At 42.0% G+C, this 26446-nt stretch overlaps 2 protein-coding genes across 4 annotated transcripts in view; one reads left to right on the top strand and one right to left on the bottom strand.

Moving 5' to 3' along the window:
• Positions 1–14940, top strand: part of LOC311023453 (putative G-protein coupled receptor 21) — a 77376-nt gene extending 62436 nt beyond the window's left edge. Inside the window, exon 2 of the mRNA XM_084025292.1 lies at positions 14930–14940. The gene's annotated coding sequence lies outside the window, so the exon portion shown is untranslated. The remainder of the gene's footprint in view (positions 1–14929) is intronic.
• LOC311023451 (spermatid perinuclear RNA-binding protein-like) overlaps positions 1–17257 on the bottom strand; it is a 53531-nt gene extending 36274 nt beyond the window's left edge. For 2 of the 3 annotated variants that reach the window (XM_084025288.1, XM_084025290.1), the window contains exon 1: positions 17053–17257. The gene's annotated coding sequence lies outside the window, so the exon portion shown is untranslated. Of the gene's footprint in view, positions 1–17035 lie in introns of all 3 variants that reach the window. The other variant, XM_084025289.1, reaches the window with a different exon arrangement.
• Positions 17258–26446: the final 9189 nt, after the last annotated feature.

Below are 26446 nucleotides of genomic sequence, written 5' to 3'. Positions count from 1 at the left end.
AATGGACACACATTCTTGTAAATCACCCAATTTATTTGCAGTTACGATGCTGGACACGTGAAAGCACTGCGTGATTATGTGTGGAAATATGAACGGTGGCCTTTATGAATGTTAGCAGCAGAAAACACATTTCGTTTTGAGTGCAGATCTCAGTAAGATCGAGGATGTGTGTCACATTTCTGCAGAGCCAGAATATCAGGAATGGGGTTTGGTGCTATTATTTGAGAGGGTGATCACTATTGATCTGAACTATCATTAAAAACATTTCTGCAATCCTCTGACTATGTTCACGCTACCCAAATACATGACACTATGACTATACATTCACATTTAGAAAATAAGTTAAATTAGTGAATTCTACTCAGATTTATGGACAATATCCCACAGATATAATGTCAAGGCTCTCTGTAACATCTGCTTGTATTACAAATATTACAATATATATTAACCAAAACCCCCAAATCTCGTGAAAATGACCAACGATAATAAAAAGGTAATTCAATTTGCTTAACATGAAAAATGAAAAAGCCAAGATAAGCAGAACATTAAGAAGCCAGAACAGAGATTCTTTTTAGTAATCATGATACATTTCTATGAGTTTTGTCACTCTCATGACTCATAGTCGTTTTGGTATCATAGCTACTGTACAGGAAACTCAGTATTTCAAGACTAATTATGTCTACTTATGAAGCCCCAAATTACAAGTTTGTCCCAGAGGATTTTACGACTTCTATGCTTAGAAAAAATACAGAACATCTTGTATGTCTTTGTGACAGGAAACTCTAATTACGTGCCTTCAATATATTACTGCTGATTGCTTGCAGAAGCTGTAAACTGGATGTACATGAGGCTCTGCTGGACTATGAACAGACTGGGACTATGCTTCTTGTGTTCACACGTAGCCGCCGCCTTTTGGTTTAAAACCACAAACCAGACAAGAGCTCACGCGACTTTTTATTTCTTTTTTTGAGAAATCTGAGGGTCTATGCACGGTTGAGTTGAGATGGAGGATGTGAAGGAGGTTAGAACCATAAGAAGTACATCTTGTGCCCGTAATTTCCAGAACAGTGCGAGTCCTGACCTGCTAACCTCTTCTCTCCAGCTTTCTGCTAACACACATTGGAGCGGGTGCTCTCAGCAGCACTGCAGCCAGTAGATCATAATGCATTTCAGTGCAGGCACTGTAACACCGACCATTATGACTCCTCGTGGCAGAAAACATATTTCATCAACTGCACAAATTCTCTGTGATGTCGGACTCTGCTGCAGAGCCAATAAAACTGACTACAAACGTTATATAAGTGAGCCACATCTGGCAAGGGGTGGGCTGCAGAGGAAACAACACTCAGCAGCTCGGGTACACACAGGAAGGCTGCTTGTTATGTTTACCTTAAAAAATACCCAAGAAATTAACAAGCATGGTCCGATTTTACAGCCTGATCCTAACAGCAGCTGAGGAGACTAAAATCTAAGCCTCAATTTACCTTCCTCAGATCATATATGCTCGATATTCTGTATTCAGCCACTTTTGACAACTGCACTAGCTTGAATTCTTACATTATTAGCATGTTAGAACTCTGAGTGTATGGCAGGAAGATGTGATTTAGCGGAGGAAAAAAAACGAGGCGAGTGAAAATAATGTGTGAAAAGTTAATCAACACCCGCTCATCTCTGTAGTTTCTTAGATCTCTGACAGAGCGACCTAACGGTCTCCGTTATCCTGCATCTCAGGCTCTGATCTTTCTCGTTTTACAACGACAGGCAAGATCAGATCAAAAGTGATAATTGGAGACCGGCAACTCCAATCATCGGGCACCAACGAGGTTGAAGCAGGCGAAGCAGAGCCTGACACCTGCTTTAACAAGCTAACAAACTGAATGGAAATAGAGCATATCAACTATTAACCCTTTAAAAAACAAGCAATTTTTTCCTCTCAGCTTACACTTCCTTGATTAACAATCGATGATATCGTCTCTACATGTCTATAATATATATATATATATATATATATATATATATATATATATATATATATATATATATATATTCTGCAATTACACAATGCAATTGGATATTTCCTGTGTTGATAAAAGTAAAGTAGAGCATCAGTTTTCCAGGGGTTTTAAAAAGCATGTGGACGTGATGGGCATTAGCTCAGGAGGTAGAGCAGGTTGGCTGGTAACCGCAAGATTGCTGGTTCAATCCCTGGCTCCTCCTAGCTGAGTGTCTGGTGTCCCTGAGCAAGACGCCTCACCCTAATTGCTCCTGACGAGCTGGCTGTCGCCCTGCGTAGTTGACTCGTGGGTGAATGTCAGTCAACACTGTAAAGCGCTTTGGATAAAAGTGCTATATAAATGAGGACCATTTACCATTTACCATGTTCAGCCGTCGTAACATTTTGCTTTATTAGAAGGTGTAAAATGCGCAAAATGGCCAGTCATGTCCAGGTGGTCGGACTAGTTTTGAGTGGTGGTAAGACAGTTCCCAGTAGGGGTAAGGGTACAGATGGCTGCCTCTCTGTGACCCTTAGTGGTCTTAGACGACCTCCAAGGCCTCCAGTCCATCAAAATGGCAGATGGCCTTCAGATTTTCACGTCATTAATGAAATGTTCAAAGTAAAAAAACATTCAGTCAATGAAAAATATTCGGTTAACGCAAGTTCTGCTCTGGTGCACCATATTTGTGAGGACAATAACATGATTTCAAGTGTACCTGTATTAAAGTGTACAAAAACCTCTGTACAATAAGAGAAACAGACAAACACCGTTATGAGCTTAGAGCTTTTGGCTGGCGCCTCTCCACCGACCGGCTAGCTTCTAACGGCAGATATGTGCATGCTTAGATGCAGTCAGTGGTGTCTGGAGGAAGCTGCAGCAAAAGGTAAAGGTTGGGCCGGCCCTGAAGCCAGTTCATAAAGCCCAGCTGGGCGACACCCACACTGAGGGCTCAGGAAACACAGCTGCTTTGTTATGAAACAGCAGCTTGGGTGGTTTTATTTTTCAGCAGAGGATTAGGCCCTTCGTTAATGCATTAATGTGGGCCTGAAAACATCCGTGTAAACATCATCCCTGTCTGCTACTGGAGGCAGCAGCAGCGTTTGATCCTCATATTGACGACTACCATTTTGTTTTGTAGTTATTTTTGTGTCACATAGTTTGTTGTTGATCCTAAAATAGACCCTCAGTTGGGGAGTAAAAACTGTAACCTGGTGGCTTCAGCTCAGAATCTAGAATCAGTAGGTTTGCCATTGTGCTAAATGACAGATGTTTCCCAGAATAACAATCAAAAAAGCCAATCAGAGTTTGATACGGTGGATTGAGGACGTCATCGTCATGTGCCAGAGACAAAAATGGCAGCAAGCATGGATTAGATTGACCCAGCTGTACAGGACGTTCATTTTTTAAATTTTTTTTTTTAAATCAACGTATTCTTTCCATGGACATTGCAATATAAGCCCTGTTCGATCCAGGACTGGGTGAGTTATCTGCCTTTGAAATTTGTTATGGGAGGATTGTTAAATACAAACACATGGTGCTGTCCTGTATGCAACAACAGTTTCGATACGCAACATGCTTTTTGACATTAGCAAGGCTTTGGCATCAAAACAGAACTAATACAGCAGCTTCCCTGTCTGTTTTGTGTTGTGAAAAAACCTTTAAACTCCCAGTTCAGTTTTTCCTTTAAAAAGAAAAGTGTTGTGGGGAATGTTTTACACACTTCCCTTTGGGTTGTACCCCTCACTGTGTTTATGTAAACCTTACAAAAACCCTGTCTGGATAGATCCACGTTTGTCGAGCTATTATCAAAGTGTTTTTTTTGTTATTGTTATGTTGGAGGAAAAAAGTTCCTTTATTCACGAACAGAGCTATTCTCTATAAAAAAAGAGGAAATTCCATGTAAGATGCCAAATGCAGCCTCCAAAAAACATATGAACAATGATGTGTTTTTGAAGGTGCCAGTAAAGGAACATTCCAACAACTTCAGCATCTTTAGTGTGTCAGTGGTTGCTCCAAAAGTGCTCAAATTGTTTTTTTTCCTACTGAATCACTGAAATTTTGGACTTCGGATATTACCAATCAAAGTTTGTAGATCAACAATGGAGCAATGACTTTCCATGGATGTAATTTCAAAGGTGTCGCTTGGAGTGAAGAACCCACTGACACCCCAATTATCACTAGGGGCGGATTGGTACGTGAATCCGTTCCAAACCATTAATGTCTACTACAGGCTAGAATAAAATTCTAGAGCCGAGTAACCCATAAGGTTTTGGCAGTGCAACACTGCAGCATGCTGGTCAGCTTAGCCTGGTTAGTCAAGTTCACTGTACAATGATTTGTGTCAAACTATATACTGACATTGTTCAACTGAAGTCTAGTGGGAATTATTACTATTTATGTAAATAAATAGCCTTTTTGAAGTGCTAAATGTGCTCAAAACTAACTTGCTGTTTTCCAAACAGTGATTCTCTGTACTGTTCCATCCTAATTATCATCATCTCTGCAGTTTCCCTCTACAAAGCAGGAAAGCGCCGCCTCCACAGACTAAAGCTAGAGCTGAACAGGCAGCAGGGAGACGGAAGCTGGAACTGCAACAAGAGAATGTGGATGTCTGTGTCGTGGTTTTGGCTCAGATACTCCCCCAGTCCTTTCCACTCTCTTTCCATCTACCTGATTAGCAGGAAACAGCAGACAGACTCAATAGGGGACATTTAGCAGCTAAGGAGACAGATATTCATCTCAGGAGTAGGTGGAGACCAAACGCAGAGCTAAAAGAGGGAGAATATTAAACTTACGTTAATCAGGTGAAAAAAAGAACCCCAAATTAATGCTGCGTACCAAGCTCTCGATCTCTTCCATTAATGTCAATACAAGTTGGTGCAGGATTTCTTCCTCACCGCCCTTTATTTTTCTTCCAGCTTTAAGGTTACTGATAACATTTCCTCCAGTTATTTTAACCATTCCTCCTTGAATAATCTTTTAAAGTGGATCGGTGACTCAAATGTCCAACCCTCCTCTAAGCTGGTGAGGGGATTTGAACCAGTCCTTCAATGGTTAAAGTAGCCAATCAGCCAGTGAATGAAAAACAAATGACAAAAACTTTTTCCAACAATCTGAAAAGTTTTCCTGCGAAGTAACAGATGAGAATTGAGTCAAACTGCGATTGTCAGGATATTGTCATAAATGGAACCGCCGGTCGCTGCATCTCCTGGATAAAAAATCCTTTGTATTGATGAAGACTCAGAAGGATTTCTGCCAGGAAATTATGAGAAAGAACAGGGAGCTGAGCGAGCTGCTGCCTCCTTTAGACCTGCTTTATTATTCTAGTCCACAGAGAGGAGCTTGCCTTGCATTTTTATTGCTTGCCATACTATCTTCTTTATTATCCTGATACTGTTTGTAAAGCACTTTGGGCTTGGCCTTGGAAAGTTTATATACAGCAGATTAAGTTTACATTTCGAACATGTGGGTGTGTCTTTCTGTTTACGAGTGTGTGTCAGTATGAATCACTGACAATCAGTTAAAAGATTTTTACCTGCACAGAGAAATGTTTTTAGATCAGATCAAACAACATTTAAAAGACATTGACTGCTGCACCATTTTCCTTTTTTATGACAGTTTGAATATGAGGATATTGAGTCAACAATGTGTAATTTGAGCCGACTTTACTGGACATTTTTTCAAAAACAGTGCAATAAATCAGTGTTGTCCCAAACAGGATTACATTGAACATTTCAAAAAGTAAAAATAAGGGCACGTTCTATGTGTTGGAATATCATTAGGTGACTTTTCCTGTTCAGTAATATGGAGTGAAACTACTTCCGACCTCACATGGTTTTACAAGCATTTAAGCAGAAAGACATTGTGCTTCTCACAAAACCTAATATGGAAACCGTTTTATCATATCAGTGAAGAAATCATGTGAAATCAGTACTTCTTCACCTGTTTTGTTACGGGTACCTTGCAGCACAGTTAAAAGCACATCAAAATACAGTGTCTGGTTTTACCAGGCAAATAAACTAGCAACTAAAAGTGTAGAAAAAGAGTAGTACATCTGCATGTTCAACATGTCATTAGGTTTTAATGTGTTAAGAATCAGCAACTACAATAAAGGGTAAAATCTCAACTGGCATATGACATATGTAACGTAATATTAATTCAATGGGCTTTCAACAGCAGCAGTCAGGATATCCCCAGTGTCCAGTCAGTCAACGACAACAAATGAGACAGTGAGGAGACTTCATCACAACCTACATGCTATTTTCACTCTTTGCACTGCCCACAACCAATCAGAACTGAGTGACACATGGAGCGAGTCGCCTGCAGTGGGTACAAGCAGCAGGTGGTGTGTGTGTGTGTGTGTGTGTGTGTGTGTGTGTGTGTGTGTGTGTGTGTGTGTGTGTGTGTGTGTGTGTGTGTGTGTGTGTGTGTGTGTGTGTCAGCCAGGTAATGGAGACATCATGTGACCGTGTACAACTGGCTGCTCAGAGCTCAGCAGTGAGGAGCAAGAGTGTACAACGGATGGTCACTAACCAAGCACTATACCATCATGTATTGCTCAGAAGGGAAACTGAGAGACGGACAGGAGTAGAGCCATCTTTTTTTAGTGCAGTTATACGTGGACAGAATTCCTTTCCCAGACTTGCCTGGGAGCCCTGTGTGAACTCTGAATGAAGTCCTGCTGTCAGAAGCTAATTAGAATATCCAGCAGCGTAGTATTGGGCATCAGTCCAGGCAAGCTTCATGGGCTGAGGCCAACTCACTACATCCATTCACCTCATCCCCTCCATACTCCATAGAGTCCTCACACACTTTCACTTCACTGTCACATAGCAGACCTGCTGCCACAGCACTTCAGGTAAATAAAGCTGAACTGCACTTTTAAATCCATTTTCTCTGTAGTTCACAGAGCAGGCAGAAAGGTGAACCAGCACTGAGGTTGTAAAGGCTTCTGTCTTTACATTCCAATGTCTGGATGACTGGACTTTCAGTCACATGACAATACTAGTATCCCAACAGATACAGATACCAACAGAGCACTTAATGTGATGCCTTCTTCTACTTCAGGCTCAGTCCAGACTATCAGGGGCCAAAGTCCAGACTATCTGATGGCTAAATCCAGACTATACTGGGACTTAGGCAAGACTAACTGAGACAGAGGCCAGAATATGAGGGGCTAAATCGACTATCTGGGGGCTATTCTGTAAAACTTGAGTCTGTTGAAATATCAAATCTGACAGCCGAACATGTAACAAACAGACTCCTTTTGAAATATAAGTCCTCTAAACATAAGGTGCTTTTCTTTATGCAACAAGAGTTTTCATGACACTTCTTGCGAGGGTTTGGCATCAAAATACAGAACTAAGCAGCTTCCCTGTGCTTTTTGTGTTGTTAGTGTTGTGAAAAAAAAACAACCTTTAAACTTCCAGTTTTGTTTTTCTTTTTTAAAAGGAGTGTTATGGGGAAGGTTTTTCACACTCCCTTTTGGGTTGTAAATACATGCTGTGCTTATGTAACCTTTACAAAACCCTGTCTGGATCAACACAAAATTCACGCTTGTTGAGCTAAAAACTGAATCACTGAAATTTTGGAGGCAAAAAGCACCAACACCACTGTTCCCTATTATAAGAGGAAATTTGGTGAAAGATGACAAATGCAGCAATGTATAAAGAATAGGGATGCAACGGTTCTCAATTTAATATTGAATTATACGGTACGCCATGTAGGTTCAATAAACACTTGTGAATTGAGGTATTTTCAGGTTTGCAATACAATTTTGCGTAATTTTATGTTTCCATCCTTGTATTTCTCTCTGAATTGGCTATGTCGGAGCTTTAGAGGAGCACTGAACGCAGCATGTGTTCACTTGCTGTGGTGGGGAAACGCCTTACCTGCCGAGTAAATAGAGTGGCGATGTCCTGCCCCTTTCGCTAGACTCCCATGGGACCTCTGAGATCGTAAAAAAAATGTATGGGTCTCAATGCAGATAATATAATTATTTGCTGGTGGGTCATTCCATGCCAACTCAGCCACCCATGTACATGACACCTCTCAGATTTCGCTGAAAAGCGGTGAAAATATGCCTTATATCACCAAACATAGGAATCTGAAGTTTCAGGTCAATTTCTCAAAAGGTCCATTTGAATTTCAAGTGCCACACCCCTTTTTGATACATTGGAATTTCACATTTCATTTTTGGGCATTTTTGGAGGTTATACACTGAAGAACAAGACAGCTGCAGAGGTTGGAAACGCCACGTAGCCTACATGCCATTCACGATTGACGACGACACACTCTACGAAGGAGTGCGTTATTGTCTACTGCCGCATTTTGCGGAAAGGGAGGCTGGTCAACATGTTAATTGGACATGTCGAGGTGGAGCATGGACACGCACAGTGTTTGAAAGCCCACATTACAGCATGAGAGATAATGTATAGGAAATTGTATAATAGCCTATTCCCAATATTATTAAAAAGGAGGTATAGTAGGCTAGGCTAAGATCACATAAACAGTTTTCCATTTGCGGCTATTGACCCTGTATGATCTTTTTATTCTTTAGGAATTAATGCTGCGACAAAGTAAGCATTTGCTGCGCTTGGGCATCAGTGTGCAGATTGGCTGGAGAAAACGGGTGCTCTGGGTGCTGATGGTGCTACAGTTAACCTATGTCATAAGGGGGGGGCGTCATTACGTAAAAGGAGAGCGATAAAAAGGTGACTTTTTGGCGTTAAAGGCGAGGCGATGAAAAAGGTGGGTGCCCTTAAATTTTGTGCTGGTGCACCTAAAAAAAAAAGTTAGGCGCACCAGTGCAACCAGTGCAACCAATACAAAAACTTAGTCTGGAGCCCTGAGAATGATGGATTTTTTTTTACCTTGCCAGAAAAGCTACAGAGCAACAACCTCAGCAGTTCTAGGGCATAGAGGTTGTTTCCCAAATCCTCTCAGTTGACACTCCCTCGCTCCATTTCAACTCCACTACGCATTAAAACTATTATTGCTTCAGACTTTACTCAACCTTCGACAGAGAGAAAACTGAGCAGAGGACGACATGAACCGAGTCTAGGTCTGAGGGGGGTCTGAGGTCCACCCACTACAGTCTCACAAAATCCTGGAGGAAACACTGCCTTCAGTCCCTAATAATAAATCAAAGAGCGTTATATTTTAACTGATATTCCACAGGAGGACCAACAGGATTGTGTATTGAACCTTTACCAGTGCATTTCCATGCAGCTTGTCAACATCTTGACAAATTGGCAGCAGGCCGTTTAGATTTAAGGATCTTCTCCCACTGTCAAACAGCCCGTTTCAGCATGAATCAATATCACATTAAGGAAGTTGCCATTTTATTGTGTCTTTAAAGAGCGACTGTTCAAGGCCACAGCCACCAAAAGAAGCATCTTTTGCATCCCGTTTGGCCTTCTGTCGGCACTCAGCTGGCATTTTTCATGTTAGCTGTTTGCTAACAGTATATATATATATATATATATACACACACACACACACACACACACACACACTGCTCAAAAAAATAAAGGGAACACTAAAACAACATAATGTAACTGCAAGTCAATCATATTTCTGAGATATCAGTCTATCCAATTAGGAAGCAGCACTGATTGGGAATCAATTTCACCTGCTGTTATGCAAATGGAACAGACCACAGGTGGAAACGAGTGGCAATTAGCAAGACATCCCTATAAAGCAGGTGTGTCAAACTGATCCAGTAAAGGGCCGCTGTGGCTGCAGGTTTTCAATCCAACCAAGCAAGAACACACCTGACTCGACTTATTCACCTACCTGATTTGCCTTCACACCTTGATTGGTTGGATCAGGTGTGTTCTTGCTTGGTTGGAATGAAAACCTGCAGCCACAGCGGCCCTTTACTGGATCAGTTTGACACACCTGCTATAAAGGAATGGTTCTGCAGGTGGTGACCACAGACCATTTCTCTGTTCTCGGCCTTTCTGGCAGATTATTTTCTGTTTTGAATTTTGGCAGTGTTTGCACCACTAGAGGTGGGTTTCTCCAACCCACAGAAGTTGCCCAGTTAGTGCAACTCATCCAGGATGGCACATCAATGCACACTGTGGCAAGAAGGTTTGCTGTGTACCCCAGCACAGTGTCAAGAGCATGGAGGAGATTCCAGGAGACAGGCCAGTACACCAGGAGACGTGGAGGGGAAGAAGGACAACAACCCAACAGCAGGATTGATATCTGCTCATTTGTGCACGGAGAAACAGAAGGAGCACTGCCAGAGCCCTACAAAATGACCTCCAGCAGGCCACTGATGTTTCAACACAAACGGTCCGAAATCGACTCCATGAGGGTGGTTTGAGGGCCCGACGTCAACAAATAGGGCCTGTCCTTACAACCCAACACCGTGCAATGCGATAGGCATTTGCTAGAGATCACAGAGATTGGCAGATTGGCCATTGGCACCCTGTGCTCTTCACGGATGAGAGCAGGTTCACCCTGAGCACATGTGACCGACATGACAGGGTCTGGCGACGCCGCGGAGAACGTTCTGCTGCTGCAACATCCTGCAGCATGACCGGTTTGGCGGTGGGTCAGTGATGGTCTGGGGAGGTATTTCTTTGGAAGGCCTAGCATGACATCATGTGGCTGGAGTGGGTCAGCAGTTCCTGCATGATGAAGGCATTGATGTTATGGACTGGCCTGCCCATTCCCCAGACCTGAATCCGATTGAGCACATCTAGGACATCATGTCTCATTCCATCCACCAACGCCATGTCACACCACAGACTGTCCAGAGTTAACTGCTGCTCTGGTCCAGGTCTGGGAGGAGATCCCTCAGGAGACCATCCGTCGTCTCATCAGGAGCACGCCCAGGCGTTGTAGGGAGTGCATACAGGCACGTGGAGGCCACATGCACTACTGAGGACCATTTTGACATGTCTTGAAAAATCTCCACAAAAGTTGGATCAGCTTTCGATCTGATTTTCCACTTTGATTTTCGGTATGATTCTGAATCGAGACCTCCACATGATGAGGATTTTGCCTTAACAGTGATTAACAGCCTTAACAGTGTGAGCGCTGAGAAATCCCCCCTACAGTGTCAGAACCAACGAAAGTTGAACTTTGATGTCCTCAGCTGGGGAGATAAAAGCTCGAACCCTACAAGCTTTTGCTGGTCATGATGCAGTTCCTGGACTGCACCGAGCTCAGGTGAAGCAGCAGGAACTCTTTGAGGCAGCAGGGGTGGACTAATGGTTTCCAATGATTAGTGCTGGCTGAAGGCCTTGACACACCAGGGCGATACATTTCTTTTAAGTTGTTGTTTTTGTCATAAGCACTTTCACACAGAACGTTAATAATATGTGGATATATTTCCACCACAAATAAAGGCATGAACCAATCATGTTGTGCAGATTGGTCATATTCAATATGTACAATAGAGTGGGAAAAAGTGTTGCTTTTAAACTCGGAGTCTACTCAACACGAATGGAAATTCAGAAACGTCCCTGCTCTCGTAATTCGTGAAATTATCAAAACAAATTGTGAAAAGAAGATTTTTCTGTATTAACGTACCATTGGCAGCAGACATGATCCTGTATTAAAGGCCCAAATTGACTCAATATGAAAATAAATGTGTTATAATAATAAAAAGCGGCCTTCACCTTGGGAACTGGCTCAATGCTGCCAGAGCAGACACACCTGTGTGAATATTTCAATCCCTGTGAATTTGTTGGCAAAGTGCTCTGCTTTTCTGTGGCTCTTTCTCTGCGAGCCTCAAACCAGCAGCACTCATCCTCCACAAGCCGAGCAGCACTTAAAGATATGCCAGGGAGATCTTAAGGAGAGCGACGATACAGCCAGAGTGAAGCTCAGCCTGCAGAAAAACACCAACTGGAACTGAACAGCTTTAGCATGAAATGTATTGACTCTGGGCGAGTCTCCAAAATCAAATTCAAAATCACAATGAGGTTACATAATAAAAATATGAATGCATTTTTATTGTGATATAAATAGATTCATATTTGTATTTGTCGGCGAATTAACTCAAACACGTCATGCTAAAACTTCTGTGCTCCTTGATACAAAAGGAAAAACTCCCATTTCTTCAAATCTCCCCCCAAAACACATCGTTGCAATGTCAGTTAGTTCCCCTTTCTGCGCAGCCCGACTTTGAACACATCACAACTGGACTTCATCTGGCCTCAACTCGACTGACTTCCTCGACTTACTGATCAGGAAGCAGCACACACAACTTAAATAAGACTGTAGTGCGAGTGCACAGTCAGCACAGTGAGTAAAGAGGAGATGAAATGAGCTGCTGAATGGACTAATACGTGTTCATTTATTATTAAAACAGAGCATTAGGAGTGTACAAACTTCCCCTGTGACTGGTTCATCTGTTGCTACTGCTGACTCTTAAAATATCTTAAAGATTAGACTCTCCACTAATCCATATTTTTATATTACAAACCAATCAATGTTAAATGTGATTGTGAAAAAGGTCTCTGCAGTCCCTCTCAGCTCAATGAGCAGCTCAGCATCTTTCAGCTAGACGTTTTGGTTTTTACTTTATTTGTAGCTTTAATGTTTTAGATAAGCCAAATATAGAGAGTGCTACGTATACGTACAGGATGTAACACCATATCAACTTTATAAGAAGATAACGTATTAGTTTTGTGGTGAGAGCTTCTTGTGCTGCCACCAAGTGGCTAAAAAAAACACTAAATGCAAATTAAAAAATGAATGAGAAAACATCTTTCAGAGAAAACTACACAAATGTAAATGCAAAAATCCAATGCAACGCCAGGATGAAACAACTGTTGTTGTGATAACATACCAGAAGAGTAAAATCCTATTTTTCATATTAAATCTATATAAATCACGTTTTACCACCTTAAATAAAGTTTCCTCGTCAATGACAGCGTTTTGCTATCAGCATGTAACCTCTATACCTTCAAACTCATGAGGTTTAAAAAAGGTGACAAACTTAATCGTTGTAGGGGGGTCTGGGGGCATTTTTTCAGCCTTTTGACCTGGACAAGCCAAAAGGTTGAAAGTTACCTCCGCTGGAGGTAGTCACAGAGCTGCATTAGAAGCAAGACGAGTCGACACGGCGTTCTTTGTCAACAGAGTGAGCCGCCGAGGAGGAAAAGACGTGACGTAGTGAAGATCCCTATAAAGGAATGGTTCTGCAGGTGGTGACCACAGACCATTTCTCTGTTCTCGGCCTTTCTGGCAGATTCTTTTCCGTTTTGAATTTCGGCAGTGTTTGCACAATTTATTCACATAAATTACATGTTTTTGGTTCAAACGGTGACTAGTTTGCAGGTATGTTTATGTCAATAAGAAGGTTTCAAAGAGTGTCACAGTGTGAGGGCTTACAGCCTATACATTTAGGGGGGAAGAGCACCACTATCACATTGGAACTTGGTAGTGGCAGAAGAAGGTTGGATGGATGCATCCGTCAGCAAAACTGTCAACATTAACACAAATGTTTTTCCTCGGGCACCAGCAGCGTTTGAAACAACTCGTTACCACTTTCTGTCCAGATGCTGCCTGCTAATTAATTCAGGAAACATCCTTCAAACTAACTCCACTGATTTGTGAAGTTTGTGTTTCGAGTAGTACAAGAGAGAGCATAATGTCTTTAAAGGTAAAACGTGGCATGTGAGCGGACGGCCCCATGGTGGAAGTCCGTGAGGGGTTTGGTGGAAGAGTCCCAGTGCTGGCTCAAGCAGCCAACTGGCAGCTTCCACAATTCAAACATTGAGAGAACTGCATGGTTTCTGTTTTCAGAACACATCAAACAGCTCAGGAGACAAGACGTCCTCGGGGGGGGGGGGGGGGGGGGGGCTCTCAGTAAAACACAGTGTCCCGGATGATGAGGTATTTATTTAAACCGGGCAAAGAGTCAGTGAGATGGCTAGTTCAGGTCTGATTCCTTATCTTCTGTCACTTTCTGAGGTTTATAAGTGCGTGAGTTCTGTAGACTCGTGGGGGGGCAGGTGGAGCTGAAATAAGAGAAGATGGGGCTGACGGCAGCAGGAACCTCTGCTCAGGTTTCAGTGTTTCACCTCATCAGACCCGCTCAGTTACACTGAAGAGATGCAGTGGTGCAAAAACGCATGAGAGGGAACCAGAGTTTGATGCTCAGTCTTTGCAGCAGGATGAGTAAACACAATCACTAAATATTAATATAAATTCATAAGTAATGCAGGTGCAACGTTATATGGGGTCGATATTGCTCAGGTGTGTGGTCAACTGCTAATGATGTTGACTACAGAAACAGAAAATACGTGGAAATCTATTTTCTTTGCATGTTTTATTAATTTGTTTTGCTGTAACGTCTCACTTTAAAGATAGTAACACATGCCACTGTGTGGATATACCAGCCAGGTGTCATGGCAGGTCGCTGAATAGTCATGAAATTAAAGCTCTTGGTTTGCTGTACAGGGACATGAATTGTCCATTTTTGTTGTCTTTCAGCACTAAAACAATGTTATTGGAAGGTTAATCTTTTTTCACAGTGGACACATTAATTAAACACATCCACTTGTTTACAACTGTACGTATTTTATTTTTATTTTTTTAAGATTTTTTTGAGGCATAGACACCTTTATTAGCAGTGGATAGACCGGAAACATAGGAGAGAGAGGGGGTGTGACATGCAGTAAAGGACCGGGATTCGGCTATGTATGTACGTTCGTACATGGCATGCGCTCTAACCACTCCGCCACCAGCGCACCAACAATTGAAATACATCAGTTTGAAAGTTGTGGGAAAAATTCATGTCCATGTACACAAATTGGGAGATTTAAATTTTGTGACTATTTCACAAACTGTCATGACATGGCGTTGGTGGATGTCCAACAGTTTGGACATTTTGAGCCTCTATAAAAGACCAACAGTCTAAAACAAAAATATATTCTAATTGAAAGTAAATCAGAGTTGAGAAGTTAGAATTAGAATGTGTCTGGTGTTTAATTAAATGGCTGTTGCATGTTCACTTTCTGTCATTCAACTAATCGACTCACTGTCAACCTGAGTTGGAGCTCACTGACTGTCGTGAGATTTTCTACTCTCTCGTAATCCTTTAAATGTGTGTTCAGAGGCTCTCTATGCTGAAGAGACCCAAAATATATGGAGAAACTCAGAACGCACGTTTTCATTGTGTAGCGACGGGGAATATCAAACACCCCGAGATATTCAGTGAGTGGAGACTGCTGAGAGGGCGAATCAAAAGGACGACGCCACAGCTGCCGCTGCACAGCCTGCAGAACCAGAAATGAACCACAGCAGCCAAAGAAAAATTATTACCTGATGACATATTGGAGAACCATGAACGGCACCACAAAGATGGGCTACAGGTGAAGCAGAACCACAAAAACAAGTTGACGGTTGGATGACCACCACTGATTCATCAGAGTCTCTAACAGAGAAATGCCAGCAATTATCTAGGACAAGATTTTGTTTTGAGTCGACCGCCATGCTGGTCGTTCTGTGGGTCTCAGACACAGCAAGGCTTAGAGATAAATGATCACAATCAGCATGCTAACATGATCGCATACTAATGTGATCACAATCAGCATGCTAACGTGGTCACAATCAGCACGCTAACATACCATATCCACTATCTTAGTCTGATATGGTAAGAGGGGACAAAGAAAAAAATTTTGTTTTGACTGTGATTTTTTTTGTCGTCCTTTTTCATGCTGAATGTCTTATTTCCAAGAAACTCAAGAGCATACCACTGATAAACAGAAAACTCCACTGTGTTTACATCCATTATACTTGGTGCTCAAACATGGTCAGAGTTGATGGACAATAGTTCCCTCATGTTGAATGTTTAATGTTATGTCGTCGGCCACATTTTCTGCATAGATAATTGCTTTCGTAGTTACTGTTACATTCATTCTAGTGCAAATATGAAAAAAAATTAAATACAGGATTTTAACAACCAGCGGATGAGCTACACATGTATCATTCTGCCTCCCCGTTTTACAAATATGTCAAAAAATGATCCTATGATTTAAAGTGATGCTTTTGTGTGATCCTCAACCGAGGGACATTCAAGTACTTTGATATCAAAATAGGAACCATTTAATTTGTGTAAAAGAACAGCATGAATACTCCTGTTTTTAAAGCTACTCACATGTTAATATGTGCATTGATATAGTATTGATCGCTGTTGTGATTACTTCTGGTTACACTAGCTGTGAATAGATCCCTTCTTAGTGTGAATGTGTCCCTTCTGCATCAAGATCCATTCAGAAAACAACCAATTTTGATAGGCCCCCATTTAAATTTGACCAACCCAGTCTCATATTAGCTTTGAGGTGAGCCTTTTACAGTGTTTTCTGTTGAATTAAAGACAATTTTATCTGCTGAGATTCCCTTTAAAATCGCCCTGAAGTTTAGACTACTTTAAACAAAAGTAACTGATATCCACAACACATGTACAAGACGGAAACGATTGCTGTTTATCAATATTAATATATATATATATATATATATTTTTTTTTTGTTCCACCCCTAGCTGACCAAAATGACCCTCACCCCTGACAAGCTCTCGGGGGTTAAGTCTGTAAAAGCATTGATTATGCTAATCTGTGACGGTCTACCTGTTGGCTTCTTATCGATGACTACAACAGGTGCACGTGACATCAAGACAATAGAAACTTCCATTTTAAGTGACACCTGAACTACCCCTGCAACAGCAGATTTTGTATCAATTAAAATTAATACGTGGTATTTTACAGAGAAAGTATTTTCCCCTTTAAACATAAAAAAAGGAACGTTTTGGCCGGTCGTTGAGGTGCACGCGGGGCCGGACGGTCGTTGAGGTTCACGCGTAGCAGGACGGTCAACGAACAGCCGTTGGAGAACTCACTCTCGAGACGAGACTTCGGTAAATTCACACATTTAAAACACACACAGAGAGACCCCGAAGCAGAGCCGAACGAAAGGATGAAGTTAACCGAGCCGTGCGGGACAGGCACACGGCAGTAGCACGCCCGCTCATCCCCCCCCTCCCCTCCTACCTCCACACCGAAAACTGCCACAAAAAGCGGACACTTACCTTCAGCGGTCCCGGCAGTCGGTTCACCGCCGTGCTGAGGAGGAGAAGGCTCGGCTGTCAGCGTGTCCGAAAGTCCTTTAACGGTGTTGTTGTTGTTTCCTGTGACAGAAATTAAGTCCAGTTCTGATGTCAGTTTGTATCCGGACTCACAACGTGGACTGGAAGCGGCAACAACAACAACGGCAGCAGCAAACGGTCTCCGGTCAGCCTGCTGTCAGCGCTCACCAGCAGCAGCAGCAGCAGGGGAGGTTGCGGATGCGCATGCGCCCACCATCTGCTACTGTGAAACGAAGATCGTCTAATGTCAAGATGACTCAAGTATAGAACCGTGCTGAAACCGACATATGTAGGCCTACACACACACACACACACACACACACACACACACACACACACACACACACACACACACACACACACACACACACACACACACACACACACACACACACAGAGATTAAAAGATAGATATAGATAGATGCACAATAGTACCTTTTCTCCTCTCATGTTTCTGGCAATTGATCAATGAGTTATTAAAATTGTTGCAGATTTAGTTCACCATCGATCCACTAACTGATTGATTAAATACACGAGCTCTGCAAGTAATTTACTTATTGCAAAAGTAGAAGCCCTCAGGCCTCGTTCTTCTGCTGCTTTTCAGTAAACAAACATTAACATGATTGTAGTCATCACTTATTGAAGTCTTAATTGGGCCTGCAGGGCATTTCATACAGCAAAGTATTGAGCAGTGCAAGGACTTCTCGGCCCCTGTGATATTGTCATGCACAACACATAACACAGCTGCTGATGGATAAACACATAAAGACAAGAGTTTCCTGCAGATGTGGCTGTATGTCACGAGGTACTATTGATGAATTCTCTGACACTGTGCTGAAAATAGACACAAATTATAATATTAATGCAGCTATAGCCAGGATGTCAGTAAAGCCATCTCCGCTGAGCTCCAGATGAATGGATTGTCAGCCATTACTATTTTTATTCGGTTTACAAGCATTTCCCCTTCAGCTGATTAAATGCCTGCAGCCAACTGGAGGCGAACCAATATGCACGTTCCATCTGTAGCCTCTAATTTGAACATTGCTGTACCGTTTTACCCCATGTGCCTGCACACTTTACTTTTCAATTATTGTGCAGCCAAAACCAGCATGCTGCAAAACCACCGCCCAAACCTCTGTGGCTCCTCGATACTGGTCCGTTTAGCAGCACATAACAATTGCAGTGTGAATCACCAATTACAAATTACAATATGCAACATTATTCACAAGATTACTTTTATCTCTATAAACTGAGTCAACTTTAAACGCCACATCATCCACACTGCATTTGCAACGCTGCATTATTTTCCCATTTGGCGAAAATGTTTTCAACACAAACAAATCTAATTTGCACATCAGATTAAAGGATATCTTTTTCTATCACTCCATAAATCCTGTTTTTAGTATTAAAATGTTGTATAAATGAGCCTGTGAATGATATATGAACAATCCCCTCTGTATACCTTGAGAATATAGACACAAATTAAACTATTTAGTTTGGTGGATGTAAGAGCTGCTGAAGTGGAGATTTCTGACTCAGGTGAATTCAGAAAAAATCTGCAGAGGCAAGTAGACAAGCAAAATAAATGTTTTCTTCCCACCAGTCTGAAATAATTCACGTAATGGAAATCAAATAACACAAAATGAGTAGAGCATGAAAAACAATGATTAAGCTGTCTCTCCTTCGTCAGAGAGAGAAAAAAATCTCTCTCTGACGTTAACCGAGAGCTCTAAGTGGCCTAAGGAGAGCTATAAATCATGCTTTTAGTTACTATAAATATTGTAGGAAAACAAGTTAAATACAATTATTGTTTTCATGTTCAGTATGAATAACTGTCCATATTATAAATTCCAGGCTGCATTACGTTTCTTTTTGCTGTGAGTGGCTGTGTCCCGTTACTGAGGATGCATTAACCACGTGTGCTCGTGTAACGTGTACTAGATGATGTTCCCATACAACTAAACTGTACTCCCAGTTACGAGGTCAACAAAACACTAGGGAACTACACAGTTAGGTTTCATAACTACTTGACCGTGGTTTGGTATGACGACTTGGTATAACAGGACATTGTAATTAACATTGCAGTGAGAACACGTTGGCAGATCGAAGGCAGCATCGGATTCAGATCTGGGTCTGTCCACGGTGGACTGGTTGCTGCCAGAGTTCCTAGAGGAGCTTATGTCAATGGTGTTGTTGGAGCCACGAATCAGCAGTAGAGTGACACCTCTTGATGTTTTTTACTCCTCTCAGGTGGTAAAACAGAGAAGAGAGAGAGAGAGAGAGAGAGAGAGACAGAGAGACAGAGAGAGAGAGAGAGAGAGAGAGAGAGAGAGAGAGAGAGAGAGAGAGCAAGTTAATTCAGGTAAGTCAACCTGCTGGTGAGTCACTGCAGGCTGCACCATGTTCACCATTAACCCAATGAGCAGAGCAGCAGCTCGGGTCACAAATGACACCAACTGGATCAATTTACACGCTGAGTTCCTCGTTAATTGATTAATAATCACACAACGTTCCAGCTGAAGGTTGCACTCAAGTCTGATGCCGATAGTTGATGCGATAACTTTGCATCCTCATCATCACCGTTATGAACCAAACACAATGTCACTCTTTACTGGGACACACATGTTCAGCCAGGATGCTATAGACAGGTTGAGTTCAGGTTCCCCTTCTGGAGTCGGGACCTTATTTAGGGAAAAATATGCATCGCAGTCAGTGGTGAGAGAAAAGTATTTTCTTTCTTTTTATTTTATATATGCAATGTATTCTGCTTATTCTCCCGCTGCTGATCCACTCGTAGACGCCATTTTGATGCAAATCCAATCATCAGCGAGTGCGCAATAAATCTTTGGATGGGTTGGGCCGTGAGGGATCCATCAGTTGGATCCTCCAAATCTGCGAAAAGAAGGACGCATTTCTACGCTGCATTTGAAGGAGGCTTTGAAATGGGACAAATGGTTAGATGTTTGAAATAAGGTCTGTAGAAATGTTAACGTTTTGACCTATGACGTAAAATACGTCAGTATTCACTCTATCACAACTGAAAGCCATCATGCCGTCTAGCTTGCCTCCGCAGCTTCATTGTGTTTATACTCACGCTTGTATGACAGCGCCGTCTTCAACGTTAGCTTTTGACTCGACTGACGAATGCACTCACGCCATGAAAAAATTTGTGACGATTATCTTGCTGAACTAAACGTTTGTTTGTCACAAGATTATTTCCTTCAATAATCCCATACTTTCACACACACACCCACACACACACACACACACACACACACACACACACACACACACACACACACACACACACACACACACTCTCTCCATCTGGTGTGTGCTTAACACGACAGACGTCAGGTCCCCCACGTCTGTCTGTAGCAGCGAGCATCACCAGACGTCTCAGCCCTTTGAGCTGCCGAGGAGGACGTCGCTTATCTTGTCTGTCATGTTGCACCACTCTGGCTCTGCATGCTCAAGTAACCCGGTTTAGATGCAGAGACACACTGGCTGTTGTTCTGCTGCATCAGCAAAGTGCTGGGTTACAGGGGTGAGCTAGCGTGTGTGTGTGTGCTCTGTCTGCGTCACTCAGCAGCAGGTGGACTGGAGACTGAGAGAGCCTCCCTCTCTGCAGCAGCCCTACAGCCGGTTTTCATACAAACACACTTACACATCTTTAGTGGTTTGTCTGGTCTGGTTTCATACTTAGTGACCATCCTGTGGACATCTTGAAGCTCATTAACGACAAAACTGTGGAAGCCATAGAGAAGCTAAGTGCCGCCCCGCTAACCTGTGTCCCCCATGGGACCTTATTTCAGAACCCATTGGTTTGTGGACTACGGTTTTGAACCTTTGAGTTTGGCAATTTGGCCGTCGCCTTCTTGGAATTTTTAAAACCTATGTAGGTGATGTGACCATATTTGGACTGCGGAGGAGCGACTGGTGGATCTGATCTTACTGGATCAAAGTTAGCTTCCATAATTCAAGGTCAACTTTACAGCTAAGTCTTTAAGTAATTTTAGTAGCTTATTGCATTGGTAGGGTGGTAGCGACCTAGCCACACCCCCTAAAGCATCCCCTGCTTCTCTGGTCTGTGACTTTAAATGGACCATAATTTACTAAATGAACATCATGCTGGATTGAAGAAGACTTCAAACTATATTGAGACCATAAACTCATGATTCCAATGTTTACTGAGAGAATAAATCAAATGAAAATGAGGGTCATTTTCTCATCACTTTTCTTTTTGCACCCGGAGGAGTTGCCTCCTGGTGGCTAGCAGAGAGAATGCAAGTTTAAGGCAGCTCAGATTTGGCTTCACTTTTCAGCACTTCACTTTACCTCCTGACTTATACGACACTTCGACCTCGCGGCCACACTTGGCTGTTTTGTCCCTCTTTGGTGACACAGCATAATAACCCTGTAGAGATCGACAGCTGGAGGAGGACTCCAGGTAGACAGGATAAGACACACCTCAGTCAGTCTCAAACCATAACATTATAAAAAAATTAAATCAAGTCTGTGCGTTCATTCTTGTTTGTGCATGTTGTAAATCAGACTCACCTCATAATCCATGCCGACGGGCTGACAGTGTCTTTCATTCACAGCAAATTATTCCTGTCCTGATGTATTCCTTATGCATGATAATGCTGCATGTAGACGAGGGGCATGTGCCCTTTATTACCATCCACGGGATAGACGGATAACTCATACTGTACGATACATCTGCGGCTATGTTCTTTGAGGAGCCATAACGAGAAAGAGGTTGTTGATACACAAATCTGGGAGATCAAGATTAAAGATTAGCCAAAGAGCTTTGTGCTGCGATACAAACGAGATCACAGCGGACGTGGAGCTGCAACTGAAGTTACCTCACTGTCATTATTTGTGTTTCAGTCACAGTGCACACAGTAACATATTGTATTCATTACTGTCCTGTAATTACATTTAGTTTTTGTTGTAAAAAAAAACTGCAATGGCAAAAAAAGATATGTATCTTTACTTCTTTCTATTTTTGTGTTGATTTCAATGTGAACAGAAGCCTTGAAGAAGAAAATGTTAGTAGTATACAAAGTATAAAGACGTCAGCGTTGAAATGAGGAACATTGGTGTGCTCATGCGTGAATCAATTTGCTAAATAATTGTTAAGTTTTTATGTTTATTTTGAAGTGTCTTGTTTGACACCATAAACACATAAACATAAATCTAAAGATGATTGTTTATTATCAGGACTTAGCACCATCATTGGTTCATCTGTTTAATTTCTCACAGAACAGAATAAAATCCTGTCCATCACTCCAGCACTGCTCCGTGACTTCGACTCGCATCTTTGTTCCCTCTTGTATAAAAATGCTCATCGGTGTTATGGCCACCTCGCCACTCTGCCTTTTCCCTTTCACACGCTCCTCCACCGCTCAAATGTTTACACTCTCTCGTTGTCAGAGTCACCTTCACCCTGGCTGTGCATCACTCCTTTCACTGGAGGGAGGTGCTCCCTCTGTTTGTCCTCGGATCTGTTCATCGCCTTCATCTGCCCTTCAACCGCTGAATTATAATCAACGGATCAGGGCAGAAACGAAGGATAACAAACAGCAGCAGGGAAATCATAGCAAGTCTGAGCTGTTTTATCCCACTACTACAAAAGAAAATAGATTGTTGTTAGTCGTTATGGTGACAACACATATCAGTGGGGCCAGAAAATGATGTCACAGCTCACCAAGTAGATGGCTGGGTAGCTAGTTAGCTGTGTAGCTCGTTAGCTAGTAACTAGGTAGCTATATAGTTGGTTAGCTAATTAGCTAATGAGGTAGAGAGTAGCGTTAAAGAATGACAGAATTAGCAAGCCAGCTGTCTGCTAGTTAGCTATTTTCACTGCTTTAATGTGACAGAAAATTAGCGAAACAAAGTTGTCACGCAACTGACAATATCAGTTTTCTTTTCATAGGTGTAGATGAAGCATTAAGTTGTTATATCTGACTTGTTTAGTTTGTCTGTGACTGTGTGGTGTCTTAGAGAAGATAGACATGCGGGTCTTCATGCCACTGAGTCTTCTCCTAATACTCGTTGTCTGTGATTATAAGCAACTCTGACATCGTGGATGTACTGTATATATGGTAAAATACATGTTGGTGCCATAACAGTGTGTGCAATTTTGCAAGTAGGCTATGTATATTTTCTCTAATAAAGCTGCAAAAGCTAAAAACGTATGTTCACCACGAAAAAGGATCCTAATTAACTTTCCATTGATATCGATGAAACAAGAACGAGAACCGATAGATTGAATTTAGTCAGTAAACACAGTATTTCTGTTCTCCCAACATGCGAAGCAGCTTTTATCATCCAAACTCAGGTTGACTCTGTGTATCTACCAAAACCAGAGCTGACGATAACACCTTTATATTTGGATGGAAACGGTGTCAGAACACATTTACGCTCCGACTCGGAGCAGACCGGGTGCGTGGGAAGTTGTACCTATTGAAGAAAAACACACTTTGTGTTCCCACATGTTTTCACACTTTAATTATCGAGTAAAGGTGAAGGATGACCACTTCTGTACAGCAACTCACTGCTCACACACACAGGTATACTGGGAGACTCCCAGTATAACCACAGCTCTCAGTATTATTGTAGGAAGGAGAGCGTTTCTTATTCAACAACCTGCCATCAGACGATCATATTTAATCCCCTTAAATGTCATAGAGCCCATTCATAATTCCAGTAATACTTTAAAAAAAAGCAACCAAGTATGCATTTTTTCTACAGTGTGTCAGAGTTACATGATTGATTTGTCCTCCTTTGGTTCTTGCTTATTTTCCTCATAAATCTATGGAGGAAGAATTTGAGACATCATTTTAATGCAAAGTAGGAATTCAGTATTGCCAAGTCACAAGGTGATAAATATCCACAACTACTAAATTATGCCCCAAACTCTGTTCTTGACAAATACAAACTGTGTGTGACATAATTAATTAAAATACAGCTTTTGCTTCAACACTCGTAAAATTAAAGTACATGAACACATCAGCTACGTGAAGTTTACATTCTTCTGCTGGAGTTGGACAACATTTTAAGTGTCATGCACTGAAACAGTCGTAGCATCAGCAACAAAATGAGCACCAGGTGGCTCATAAGACATCAAGGCAGGCTGAAAAGTAATTGGTGGAAACAAAGCGAACAGAACAAGGCTGATAAGACTAACACAGGTTATACACAGAAATATAGGAGACAAGGCAAACAAAAACAAAGGACTGAGGAACACAAGGGACAAAAGTAGATACAAGCAAATGTGGCAGGAAAGCATGGTGGAATTTCTAAGGCAAACTAGCAGTGTCTAAACAGCTTATTACTTCACTCACACACTTGTGTAACAGTGTGGAAAAGCACATTGCTATCCCCAGATGAGTGTTCTGTAACCACTGAAGCATGAAATAATGGTGGAATTAGTAATGTAGCTAAATGAGCTAAATTCAACAACTTCCTCCACAAACAATCTCTATATAAAGTCTACGCTCTTATGACATTGTGCGAAAGTACAATGCTATCCAGATAATCCACCAATCACAGCACAATAGGGCGGGACTAAGTAGAACACATGGGGGGGGAAAGCCATTTTCCCATGCCTCCAGTTTTTTTGCTAAGCTAGGCTAATCTTCCTGACTCTGTACACATGCAGGTTTAATTCCTGAATATTAATAACAACTATAATATTAGTTATTTGAATAATAATCATTCCTTATTTTTATTTCCATTTTCAGTTCAGATGTTGGCCTTCATTTCCCAGCATGTGTGTAAGGACTCATTATGGGATGCGGTGTGTTTATGGTGAGTCTGGCTGCTGATGTGTTTTTCCTCTCTTCTCTGGCGGCCTGCGGCCAAAAGCCCGAGGCCAGAGGCAGAAAGACCACAAGAAGTCCTGAATTAGACGGAGCCGTAAATATTTGATGAGCTGCTGCGTGTTTCCAGCAGCTTAACGGTCAGCGTCCAAGGTCAGAAGAATCTGCAGTCTCTCTCTCTCTCTCTCTCTCTCTCTCTCCCTCTCTCTCTCGCTCTCGCTCTCTCTCACACACACACACACACACACACAAACATGTGAACAAGCATGCACATACATGTGTGTTCAGTACATACACAATGGGAAATGTGGACAGAAACGAACAAGGCTGTATGGACACTTGTGTGCGTATATATATTTGTGAGGATCCTTGCTGAGATTACATCCATCCATTGTCTACCACTTATCCTGTATTCAGGGTCGCGGGGGGGCTGGAGCCGATCCCAGCTGTCATTGGGCGAAGGCAGGATACACCCTGGTCAGGTCGCCAGTCTATCACAGGGCTGACATGTAGAGACAGACAACCATTCACACTCACATTCACACCTATACGGGCAATTTAGAGTCATCAATGAACCTATCCCCATCCTGCATGTCTTTGGACTGTGGGAGGAAGCCAGAGAACCCGGAGAGAACCCACACTGAGATTGTATATTCCTTCTTAATCTCTTACTCAAAACTTCGTCAGTCTAATTTAACCCTAAAACCAATTGTCAACCCCTCAAATAGCTGTTTGAAGAAGTTCAGGCTTTTACACACCAGAGGAAGTTCTTTGCATGTCAACATGTTTTTTTTTCTTCGAAACATTGTTTTTTTCACGGGTGCCTTCACAAAGAATGTGGATATTTCATAATGCATTTTCCCCTGCCTCCACACTTTTTGCTAACCTAGACTAATCTACCTGACTCTGTACTTGAACATTAAATTGGTAATGATCTTCTCATCTAACTCTGCAAGAAAGTGAACAAGTATTTTTCAGTTTATATTGTAAATCCATGGCTGCAATTAGGAGCAGAGAAAGTTAAGTGTGTTGTCAATACAAATTCCAGGATTATATATTTTTATACAAAGAAAAAATAGGTTTTAATATGTACAGATTGAGACAATACTCCTTTTGAAGAAAAACCCTTTTATATCTTTAACGTTTAGATTACGTTGTGCAGAGAACCATCCAGACTCAAGAACCCTCATTTGTCTTAAAACAAGCAGAGAAACCTTCCGGTGATGTGTGAATCTGCTCGGCAGTGAATATTAAGTGCAGACAAAAACACAGTTTCAGGGAAGACTCGCATATCCTCTGAAGCCCACTTCTGGCTGATAAGACTTCTATTTTGGGCGGTCGTTAAGACAGGAAGCATCACCTGGGAATTACCTGAAAGCCACAGAGCGGTGATAAATCACAGCCGGGGATATGTGCTCGACACCCGAATCCAGAAGGTAAAAACATAGGAAACAGCTCTCAAGGAAAGCAGCAAACATGGGCACGGATGGATTGCAGGACGTTCCCCC

This window comes from Eutrigla gurnardus, assembly GCF_963514095.1.
Source record: "Eutrigla gurnardus genome assembly, chromosome: 13".
NCBI classification, from domain to species: domain Eukaryota; kingdom Metazoa; phylum Chordata; class Actinopteri; order Perciformes; family Triglidae; genus Eutrigla; species Eutrigla gurnardus.
Note: the sequence above shows the minus strand (reverse complement) of the source record. Positions and strands in the feature narration are given on the sequence as shown.